Genomic DNA, 12368 nt, shown 5'->3' on the forward strand with positions numbered 1-12368 from the left:
GAATTACCATATGTTGATCTGACCTCATCAAACCCTGTACACTTGAAAAATGCTCTATGTACATGTATGGCCAGTACAGAATTCATTCCATATATGTTGATCTGACCCCTCATGCCAAAGTGCCAGCACTCGCCCAGCAGTCTGCAGTCTGCCATCACCCAGGCAGGTGGATGCATGCATGCCTTCTGGCCCTGAGTCAAGGCTTCTTACTGGTATAGAATAATACAAAAATAATAACAAAATAATAACGGGTTTTACTCAAGGTGGCTACTATAGAGCGTAGCAGTCCCTCCCCCATTCATGACGACACCAGGCCCAGGAAATGATTCCCAATGCATTTACCCATAGACATTTAAAAAATGTTTAAATGCTTTTATGAGCACATATCAGAGTATACATGACTATAAAACAATTGTAAAATAATTGTGAAAGAGTCCTGTATTGGACTGGAAACAATTGGATTTGCACAAATAATTCACTTCAAAATGCTTCTCACCACACACTGCACTACACAACGTCTCCCCCTACCTCGACCTCCTAGCCACTTATCCCATCCCATTCCCTCAGGTACAGTGCTGCCGGCCTACTCAGGGTCCCCATGGCCATGCGTTGAACCTGGGGTGACAGGGCCTTCTCTGTGGCTGCCCCCTCCCTCGAATGCACTCCCCAAATGCATCAGAGATGCTCACCCCCTCCCTGCCTTCAAAACTGCCCTGATCGACAAATAAAGTTAATCTCTCCCCCCGGCCCTCCCAACACACTTTGACTTTGGGCAAAAAAAATGCTATATAAATCCCAGGTATTATTATTATTATTAAGTCCTCCCAGTGGCCTTAATTGACTCTCATCAGGGGCCCTTTAGTTGGGAACTGGACAGAGAGACCATGCATATCGACAATTTACTAAAAATGAAATGTTGAATCAATATGTGGGCCCCTCTTTTCTGTATTTATAGGCTACAGCAGTGGTTATACACATATGCACAAATATATACTTGGTTACAGACTGTAAATCCCCAAAAAGTGCTTGACCCACACACATAAAACCCAGACTCTAGGCATGTACACACTCTTTCTTTCCTTTCTTTCTTTCGTTTGCTTGTATGTGTTTATTTATTTAACATCAGATTCATCCGCACGCACGCGCACGCACGCACACGCTGGGGTTGGCTCTGACCGCACCTGTGACAAATCTGATGATTAGTGATTAAGTAGCTGGGCAGCTGTGCGAATTGTAGCCTACGTTCGGAATCGTCTCTGTCCTGTGTCCACATACTCCTGCTGCTCCGCTTCAAAATCATTGAGGTAAGGAATTAAAATCAAACTATTACCCGAAACTTTTATCAAAGTTAGTAGTTTATGAGGATTATTCAATTGTTGTTTTCCTGAAATGGATAACGTAGAGATAATGTGGCCACGCAGCTCCTCCTGCAGCCCTCTTAGCATTGGGGCTATATATGGACCAGAGCTAGCAAGGCTACCCATTCCTCATGTATTTTCCCGATCATTCTTGATGCTAATTGTAATTTCGACCGTTTGAAAAATAATTGCATCTCATATTTTTTGGTAAATTAATGTGAATTAATATGGCGTGTAAACGGGAGGTCCATGACATGACGAGGTCTGAGAACCACTAGCCATGGTTCACATGACGCCCGTGTTTCATTGCTAGAGAACCACGTGCGTGCCTTAAATTCATTGTATTAAGTTATTCAAATGATTTACCTAGTCGTTCTCAACATTTATATTTTACAACTTTTAAGTGAGAGTGGCCTACACGAATGGAACCAAAGCAAATGGACAAATACTAAAACTCCAGCCAGCGTGCCGGCGTGGCAATTGGCTTAATTTTGCCAATCAATGTGCTTATAATTTCTTCAAAATCGTGCCTCTAACAAGCTTTTAAATAACCAGATGGGCCTTCCGTTCCAGAGATTTGCTAAAATGCCTCTTCAGCCATGAAAATAACCTTATTTTATTGTTTTGGGCAGGTTTTGAGAACTATTTTATACAGGGTGGCAGGGCCCTAGCTCTGGTATAATATAGCAGGGCCCATGCAATCAGAAATGATCATTGTAATGCAAATGAAAGATGTACTGTAGCGCTTTCTTCAAATTATCCTTTATAGCTTAATTCCATGTTGTACATGCCATGCCAACAATTCCAAACATCATCATTGTTGGATTATTGATTATTAGAGATTATTATTATTGCAATTTTTATTTTGGTGCAAAATGTGTTCTGGAATCTTAATAAACCAGCTGATTTTATGTTATCTTTCTTTACCCAACAGTCTCATTTCCATCGGTCCTGTCCTGTCCTGCGCTCCCTGCGGCTCCATTAGAATTTGAGTGGAAGGTGCGTGTCACGTGTACTTGTCAATGTTCTTGTTTTATTTAGTGGGATGTAGCTATTGTAATGTGTAATTGTAACAAATGTGAAACAATATATTTGTGTGCAAAATGTGTTTGGAATCTTAACACATTACAGGCAGGAACCACTTTTTGTGACTCTACCCTTCTGGACGGGAACCCCTTTTGGGATTAAGTACATGCAGTATTCAAAAATTACAAAATATCGATGCTGCTATAAATATTTCAGAAGTTTTCTGAAATATTTATAGCAGCATCGAAAAAGTTCAGGATTTAGAAGGCATTTTTAGAATCTGTCTCAGTCCAAAATGGGAACCAGCTGATTTTATGTTCTTTCTTTACCCAACAGTAACATTCCCATCAGTCTGTTTCCTGCTCCCTGCGGCTCCATTCAGTCCATTTCCTGCTTCTGACAGCTCCTTCCTGCTCCTGGCGGCTGTTTCCTGCTCCCTGTGGCTCCATTTGGTCTGTTTCCTGCTCCCTGTGGCTCTGTTTAATCTGTTTCCTGCTCCGTTTGGTCTGTTTCCTGCTCCTGGTGGCTCCTTTCCACTCTTCTAAGGTGAGTGAACTATTGCCACACGTGCCGTTTTGAGCTGTGTGGGGGTGTTGCAACTAAAATGAATATCAAATATCTAAATACTGAATCAAGCAACTGTAAAACTCACTGGGGTGTTCATATAAGCCTGAGTAGACGTATCATCTACTCAATGACCATTAAAAAAAGGAAATATCCCTTTAACTTTAAAGACTAATTCATTTAGACAGGTTAATATACACGTGCTATGTGGTACATTTTCAACTTTTACACATGTAATGTATTGTAGAAATAATTTTAATCCATTCAGGGCGGGAACCCCTAAGCATTGTTATATTGTTGAAAAATAGCAGATCTACAAGCTCATAGCACGGCACGGAGTGCTGCGCTAGAGGTTGTAGAAAAATCAGACCAGTCTGAAGCGAGTGGTGCAACAGCACCCCTTACTGGTACTCTAGACAGACATAGTAACCTAGTCACATAGTCACACCAGGACTAAGCTGTTCCTTGGAGTGGTTGCACCACTCAAAAAAAATCATGAAAATGTGGTGCAATCTTAACATTAATTCACAGCGAACATTTTAAACTAATCTTTGCTTCTGGGGTGGTCCCTGGAACAACATATTTTCAGATGGGGGTCCACGGCCAAATACAGATAATTCTGTGGTCCTTGACATAAAAAAAGGTTGAGCACTACTGATACCTATGTGACTTATGTCCCTGTGTCCCGATGCCGTCCGGTGCTGTTGCACCACTCACTTCACTCACTTCACTCACTCACTCACTTCACCTCACTTGGTCTGATTCTCAGAACTTTTAGGATTTAGAAGAGTTTTTATTTGTTCGATCAAAATGGGTTAATTTGGGTTTCACAATAGGTTTGGCTGTTGGTGGTGGATTATTTTGTAGTTATTGGATGTTGTTTAGTCTTGTTTGGGTTTGGTTACAGATGGCTTACTTAAGAATGTGGCGAAAGAGGAAAGCAGACATCAATAAGCTCATCCTGTCTGTTAGCGACGATGATGTTGATCCAGTGGCGACCAGTATCGGCCCAGTGGCGACCAGTAGCGGCCCAGTGGCGACCAGTAGCGGCTCAGTGGTGTCAAATGATGACGTTGACCACCCAGAGATGATCCATTCCGATGGTGGTGACAGTTCCGACTCGGAGTTCGACTTTGACACAGACATTGAAATGTCTGACTCTGATGCTGAAACATTGAACAGTGAACCAGATGTAGAAATGCCTAGCCTGGGAGATGATTTGAGAGACTGGTATACTAAACATCACATCACTCAAAGGGCGTTAAATGACTTGTTGCACATTCTTGCAAATCATGGACATGTACTCCCAAAATATGCTCGTACTTTAGTAAAGACTCCTCAAGCCATTGACAGTGAGTCAAAATGCAGTGGAAAGTATGTGTACTATGGGTTGGAGAGGGGCATTTCCCGTGTACTCAGCCAAAATACTGCTTTTAGACGAGAACATGACACTGTTAGCTTAGATGTAAATGTAGATGGGCTACCCATCTTTAAAAGTAGAAACATCCAATTCTGGCCAATACTAGTGACATTCAACAATTTCCAACCCTTTGTTGTGGCATTATATTGTGGAGATAGTAAACCACAGCCCCTTGAAGATTACCTCAAGGACTTTTTGGAGGAGTTTGTGCATCTAAAACAGAATGGCCTTGTATATCAAGAGAAACAATATGCTGTAAATATCCAAACCTTAGTATGTGATGCTCCAGCAAGAGCATTTTTAAAACGCATAAAAGGTCATACTGGATACCACAGTTGTGAGAGGTGTATATCAAGAGGCCAATATGTTGAGAGGAGAGTAGTATTCAATCAACTGACATCCACATTGCGCACAGATGTTGCTTTTAGTAATTTAGAGTATTCCAACCATCAAATGGAGACCAGTCCTTTAATCACTGCTGGCATTCCCTGTGTTAGTGCCTTTGTGTTAGATTACATGCATATGATTTGTTTGGGTGTTGTGAAGCGCATCTTGGTGTATCTGACCAGAGGCCCAAAAGTATGTAAGCTGTCTGTGAGACAGAAGTCCGAAATCTCACAAAAACTTAACATGCTTAGAGGCCAGATGCCCAGTGAGTTTGTGCGACAGCCCCGTGGTCTTGAGGAGTTGGACAGGTGGAAAGCCACTGAGTTCCGTCAATTTCTTCTGTATACAGGACCCTTAGTACTTAAAAATATTGTGTCCTCACAGCTGTATGATCATTTCCTGACACTGACTGTGGCAGTTTCCATCATGCTTGACTCGGATGACCAAAGAAGAGCTGCCTATCTGGACTATGCCTCTGAACTTATGAGGCACTTTGTTTCTAGTTGCCCTGTACTGTATGGCAAAACATTCAATGTGTACAATGTCCATGGACTGTTGCATATTCACGAAGATGTCTCTCATTTCAATTGTTCTTTGAATGACATTAGTTGCTTTCCCTTTGAGAACTACTTGCAGCACTTAAAGCGACTAGTAAGGACTGGACGAAACCCATTAGCACAGGTGTCAAAACGTATGTTTGAATTTGAGCATGCACAGAGAAATGCAAAGGTAGATGTAAGGCCAAAAATGTATATTTCTACACGTCGGAGGGACAGTTGCTTCCTGATAGAAGATGGGTTTGCCTTTGTTAAAGAGAGGAGAGGAGATGGGACAGTAGTTTGTCAGGTGGTAAAGCAGAGCCACACTATCGACTTATTTGACAAACCATGCAAGTCAAAACTCTTGAACATAGCATATATAAAGAATAGTGTTGTATTCAAAAGAAGAGAAGTTGATGAAAGAGACCTTATTCGCAAGGTGGCCTGCCTTGATTCCAACAATGGTTCCGTCCTGATTCCTCTGAGACATGGCATCGAACATTGAAGTTACAGGTTGGCATTCATTTGTCTTGCTTGAATGTATGTATTTTCTTCATACATCTAAATGTTTCAATAACTGCCACAGGAAAAAGCTTGGTTTTATAGTCGTGCCCCCCCCCCCCCCCCTCCCATTTATTTATTTTTTTTGCTTGCAGATCATGCGCCAATACGCCAAGGCAGTTTGGATGGAAGGTCGTATTGAAATGGAGGGGACCATCCCTGAAATATGGATCAATATGATTGAGAAAACGATAAGGTGGCCAAAGATAAAAGTCAAATTTTGTTATCTCAATCATATTGTGCCTAAAGAAGACTGGGAAACATTTCAACTAAAGAAAGTAAAATTTACATCAGGTAACCTTGTACTTTTCATACAATGGTATTGGAGTAGTCATATATCAAATGTGTCTTGTAAGAACTGGAATTGTCTATTTTCAGAAAGTGCCGAAGAATGTGAAAGGTATTTGGAGACCAGCCATGCAGAGGAAACCAGCCATGCAGAGGAGGAAGAAGTTGAACATAAGAGGAAGAAAAAGACCAAATCGTATGAGGGATTTGTTCAAGGTACGTTCTTTTCATTTAAATCATAAATAACTACAGTATTCTTAATAATGTTAAATGTGTATATTCAGTGATTTCACTTTTTTTTTGTTTTTAATAATCATCATATCCTAATATTCTGGGCGTTAACCCCTTGGTGTTTTAAGGATTATGTTATACTTTACTGTAGCTATTGAACAATAGCAGATCTACAAGCTCATAGCGCGCGTGCGAGTGGCGCTCTACGAGCTTGTAAAATCGTAAAAATGTGGTGCAAATCTTTGAATATATATTCTTTCACAGAGAATGTTTTTAACTCGGGTCTAAATGGGTTAAGGTTAATGACATCTGTGTCAGTCAGAAATGGGATGCTGGTTGTCATTCAAACTGTTTGCTCAGCACCAAACATGGTTGCTGAGTTAATGGTCATGGTTTCTGTAGTCCTCTAACGCAGTGGTTCTCGACCTTTTCAGGCTGTGACCCCCCCCCCCCCCCCCCCCCCGCAAAATAACTGGAGTGTGGACCCCCCATTTGTTTTTTTGTTTTTTTACTTTTTTATGTTGCTTATTATTTCATTGGATTATATAAATAGGCATTATTTAATTGGTGCTTCTTTCTGGATGTTACAGTTTTACAATTTTAGCTGAGCTGCAGCTGCTGACCCCTGAACCTGAGACCCTGAGACCCTGGAACAGACCTGTGAGGCCAACCGAGGTAATTAAAAGAGTACAGGTTGTCCTGTCACCAATATACTGTTGAAAGCCTGTGTAAAAAAAAGCTATATACTGTATGTAAAGTAAAGGGGTTAGGGGTAACCGGAGGTGTCTCCCTCAGTTACATAAAGTGATGTAGTTGATTGTGAATTAACTTAACTCTCTCTCTCTCTCTCTCTCTGTTTCAGTCGGTGGACGGAGACGCCCCACTCTCTCTCTCTCTCTCTTTCGTTGGTGGCTAAAAGACGCCCCACGCTCTGTCTTTCTCTCTCTCTGTCAGTTGGTGGACAAAGACGCCCCACTGTCTCGCTCTCTCTCTCTCTCTGTCTCTATCAGGAGCTTAAGACGCCCCAAAACGGCCATGAGCAGGTCTGGGACCGTGTCCAAGGCAGCAGCACGGCGACACCGCAGAGGATCGGTGAAGCTGCCGCAGAAGTTGTGCGACGCGCCGGGCTGCGAGAACCTCATGTCGGGAATGGACCGACACAGCCAATGTGTCCATTGCCTGGGCCCCGAGCATGCGTTTAAGGCCGTGCAGGACAGGGCAAGGCCAATCGTAAGTATTGTCATTCCCTGAATAGCAATAGGCATGCTTGTCACTAGCACCACAAGTATGACTGACTGTCTCTTGTTTGGATTGATCAGGTTCTCCCAGGATTGGCGGGGACAGAGGAAGTGAAAGGGACAGGGCAACTATTCGTAAGTATTGTCATTCACTGAAGCAATAAGCATTCATGTCACTAGCACAAAAGTATGACTGACTGTCTCTTGTTTGGATTGATCAGGTTCTCCCAGGATTGGCGGGGACAGAGGAAGTGAAAGGGACAGGTCAACTAATCGTAAGTATTGTCATTCACTGAAGCAATAAGCATTCATGTCACTAGCACAAAAGTATTACTGACTGTCTCTTGTTTGGATTGATCAGGTTCTCCCAGGATTGGTGGGGACGGAGGAAGTGAAAGGGACAGGTCAACTAGCCGTAAGTATTGTCATTCACTGAATAGTAAATCAGAATTTATATCAAAAGCAGCATATGGATATATATATATATATTTTTTAAAATCTTTTCAGGATCTTCAAGGTCCAATAGCCGTAACAAGTCGACTAGCCGGAGCAGGTCAACTAGTCGTAAGTATTTCCATTCATTGCATATTTACAATTTGGCCATTTAGAAGATGCTCTAATCCAGAGCGATTTACATGAAATAATCATGCAGATCACAGGGCCCTACTAATGACTATCGTTTTCTGGTGTTGATTACTCAGACAGATTCCGTTCCACAGCAGCGGAGAGCAGGCCCATTAGTATTTATTCATTCATGCATTTTCACTGAATGATGCACATTCATAGGCCTACATGTTAATTCAATATCATTAACTTTATTTTTGCTTAGATATTGGATCACAGTCAGCACGTCCACAAATTCCCAAATTCCCAATGCTCCCAGAGAGTAAGTATAAGAATATTTCCGTGTCACACATTACTTATGTTTGATTACTATGCATTCTCCTTGCAACTGGCTTTATTACTCTAATCATCTTCACACACACACACACACACACACACACACACACACACGGTGCTACTGTCCCACGTGGCATTTGACATGGGGATGTGATAGCATCTATGATAATCTTAACTTTATTCTTTAAATATCACAGGCTTTAGGTTCATTCCTTTTTTGTATAAAGTGTTTAACTGAATCTTCTCAGGTTCTTCTGGGAGTTTCTCCAGTCAGAAATGCGTTGCTCTTCTGAGAGACTTGCACTTATATTTTTCTATTTTTATTTCCAGAGTACCAGAAGGTGGTCCTTGCAAAACTTGTGACGATCCAGGACTCCATAGACAGACTGCAGAGAAATGAGCCATCACACTCTGCAAGCAACATCCACAGACTGGAGTCCTTGGATGAGTTCCAACAAAAAGAGGATGCCTTGAGTGACCCAAACACTTTTGATACATTGGTAAAAACAAAATTCGGTCACTAATGAAGTCCAACCGAGCCAACTGCATTGACCACAAAGCTACTAGCAGGCTGCTGTGTAATGCTCAGCTTAACTGTTAAATCAGAGATTGATATCAGAAGTTGATATTAGAAATCTTAAAGCCTATGTTAATCCGTAGTAGGATAGATAAACACAGCTCTATATGCTATGTTACATTTTAGAGCTATAGATTTGGTGTCATATCTCTTGTCTGACAGTGTGAGCGGAGCCCTACAGTTTGGCAGTACAGCCTTAACAGACAGAACACACGTTCTGTTTCGAATGTGTGAGGCCTGAGACAAACGAGACGCTTATTGAAACATAAACAAATCAGTGTCATAATGGTTACATTTTCCATATTTCTCTAACTAGATCCCTACTTGTGCTCACAGCTCATGCCTGTAGTGGTAATACAAGAAAATGCTTTTATTTTTAGGTTTCTCAACTGTCCAAAGTAGGTGGTAAGGATGTCAAGGACCGCACGTACAAAGCCATGGACAGGTAAAGTAATTATTTACTTGTAATTATATTAAAATAAAATGTTTAAAGATCTTTTAAGGCATTTAGATTTGGTTCTCTTACAAATTTTTGTTTAGTTCTCCATGTGACTTGAAATAAACTCCCAGTATATGCATGGATGGCAAAAATGATTATTTCTGATGATGATTTGATTTCTCTTGGATTAGGCTCTTCACCAACCACCTGATGTCCAAATTCAATTTGAAGGGGAAGGGGAAGCAGAATAAAATCGCCATCGAGGGGACCAAGATATTTTCAGCAATTCTAGGTAATCCACTTTATTTATAAAGTGCTGTACACAAAATATACTAAAATTCCAAGGGCGAAAACGCATAATAACAGGGCAACATAAAAGTCAGTGCAGTGGAAACGGCAACTCTTAATCTGCATGTTCGAACGCCAGGGAGTAAAAGTGAGTTTTCAGATGTGATTTAAAGACGGGCAAGGTTTGAGAAGCTCTAACATTAGGTGGAAGTTTATTCCACAGTGTGGGTGATATCAGCTTTGATTTAGGGATCTTGAGAAATTACTTATATCAGTCGACCTCAGGGCCCTTGTCGATTCTTTGTGTGCTACAAGTTCCAATATGTAGGCTGGTGCCAACTCATTTGCAGACTTAAAAACAAGCATTACAATCTTGAACTGGATCCTGTAGCGCACAGGGAGCCAGTGTAGGGAGCTGAGACTCAGGGAGATGTGGCCATACTTCTGTGCCCCTGAGAGATGAGCGGCTGGTGCAACCACTCCTACAACCAGGCAGCAATGTCCGTGTACCTGTATCATGTTGTCATGAGCACGAGTATGTGACTTAATAATACCAGTAGGGGGCGCCAGAAACGGAGGGGTATTGCTGTGCTGAGAGAGAGAGAGAGGGGGGGGATTGCACCACTCAGTTCACACAGGTGTGATTTTTGACTAACTAATCGGTTCAGGCAGGCTTTGGTAACGCCAAAGTAAATTGCAATATAGTAGTCAATTTGAAATGAATGTTGATTAGTATTATACTTGATGCAATGTAACTTGATTTATATCTAACTGTAGATGTCAGTGGCAACTGCATTCATTTTTTTACATGTTTTCTTTGTTTTGTTTTTGTAGCGGCAGTCGTCAACTCTGAGCCTACCGCCAAGGAGAGCGATATCCGGCTGGCGGCAGGAGACTACCTGAAACATGCCCCTGGAAGAGTGGGGGGGGGGCGGGTACAAAGCAGCGGAAATTGTTTAATTAATGCCCGTTGGAATTTACTTTGGAATACAAATTTGCATTGTCACTTGCCCAAATATATTTCTCAGTAAAACGTTTGAAATTTGAATTATTGTCTTGCCTAATGTCTTATGTTTTTGGTTTTTTTACATTCCATCTCTGTAGACATAGCCAGAACGTCTTTAGTACGTTTTATAATGTCGTCTATTTAACGTCTTGAAAAGACGTCTAGAAACTGTTCTTTCTGGCTCTTCTGGGTACGTCTTCTGAACGTTGGGTAATCACGTCTATATGACGTTTTATAATGACGTCTATATAAGGTCCGGAAAAGACGTCTTAAAAACTTTCATTCTGGCTCTTCTGGGTACGTCTTCTGAACGTTGGGGAATCACGTCTATATGACGTTATATAATGGCGTCTATATAACGTCCGGAAAAGACGTCTTAAAAACTTTCATTCTGGCTCTTCTGGGTACGTCTTCTGAACGTTGGGGAATCGCGTCTATATAACGTCCGGAAAAGACGTCTTAAAAACTTTCATTCTGGCTCTTCTGGGTACGTCTTCTGAACGTTGGGGAATCACGTCTATATGACGTCATAAAGACTACTTTTTGCTCACTGGGTTCAAAGAAAACATTGAAGTTAAAACCAAGTGTCACAGGCACTTACAATATATATCTGATAATTTGTGGATTCCTTGTCTTTTCCAATTGGGAAATATGATTGGTCTCTCACCCAACAGTAAGACATTGTTCAAAAAAATAGGGGTATCTAGGTGACATTTTGTATCCCACTGTCCAATTTTGGCGATATGTTTCCAGGCAGGGACGAATTTAGTGTGGCAAAAGGTGTGTGTGGCAAAAGACCAGAGAAGAGAATATCTTTAAAAATATATGGAGATACAATTCACAATTCAGGCATTTAGCAGACCCTCTTAATCCAGAGCGATTAACAAAAAGCATGGCAATCGTTCAAGCTTCGCAGGCACCAATACAAATTAAACTATTTGAATAAAGGTTGTACACATCAGTGAAATTAACCTCTAACCCCTAATTGAGAGAATGTAGGCCTAGCAAGCGCACCACAGATCATATAGGCTGCATGGCTAACAGGGCTTGGGCACTATACCCTACCATCTCTCTATATCATTTGATAAAGGCATATTAAAAACATGACTTGTACAAACAATGAAAATATAAACTTCACAGAATATATACCACTTCGAATTATAACAATCGGTTGAAGATTATCTGAATATCGCACGAGTAAAATCTCAACTTCTTTGCGCAGTGGACTGGCAAATTCAATTAACCCAATATTATTTTGTACAACCTAGCAAAGCAAAATATATGATGGTTTGGAGAATAGGCTGGTCTCTCTTTTTTACAAGAGATAAGCCATTGCATACAGGTTCTCAGACTTTTTCATTTCAAGGACCCCCATAACTCTGAGAGTAAAACCAAATGGACCCATAAGAGTCCTATTTGATTCCATATTTCCATTTGTACAGTATCAGAGTTAAACGTTATAAAATGGTTCAATTTTTACTAGTACACTCTCCGAGTTACAGACAAGGGTCCATTTGGGTCCATGTGTTACACTCTCAGAATTACA

The sequence above is a fragment of the Protomyctophum bolini genome (assembly GCF_963924005.1).
Source record: "Protomyctophum bolini genome assembly, chromosome: 1".
In the NCBI taxonomy this organism is placed as follows: Eukaryota; Metazoa; Chordata; class Actinopteri; order Myctophiformes; family Myctophidae; genus Protomyctophum; species Protomyctophum bolini.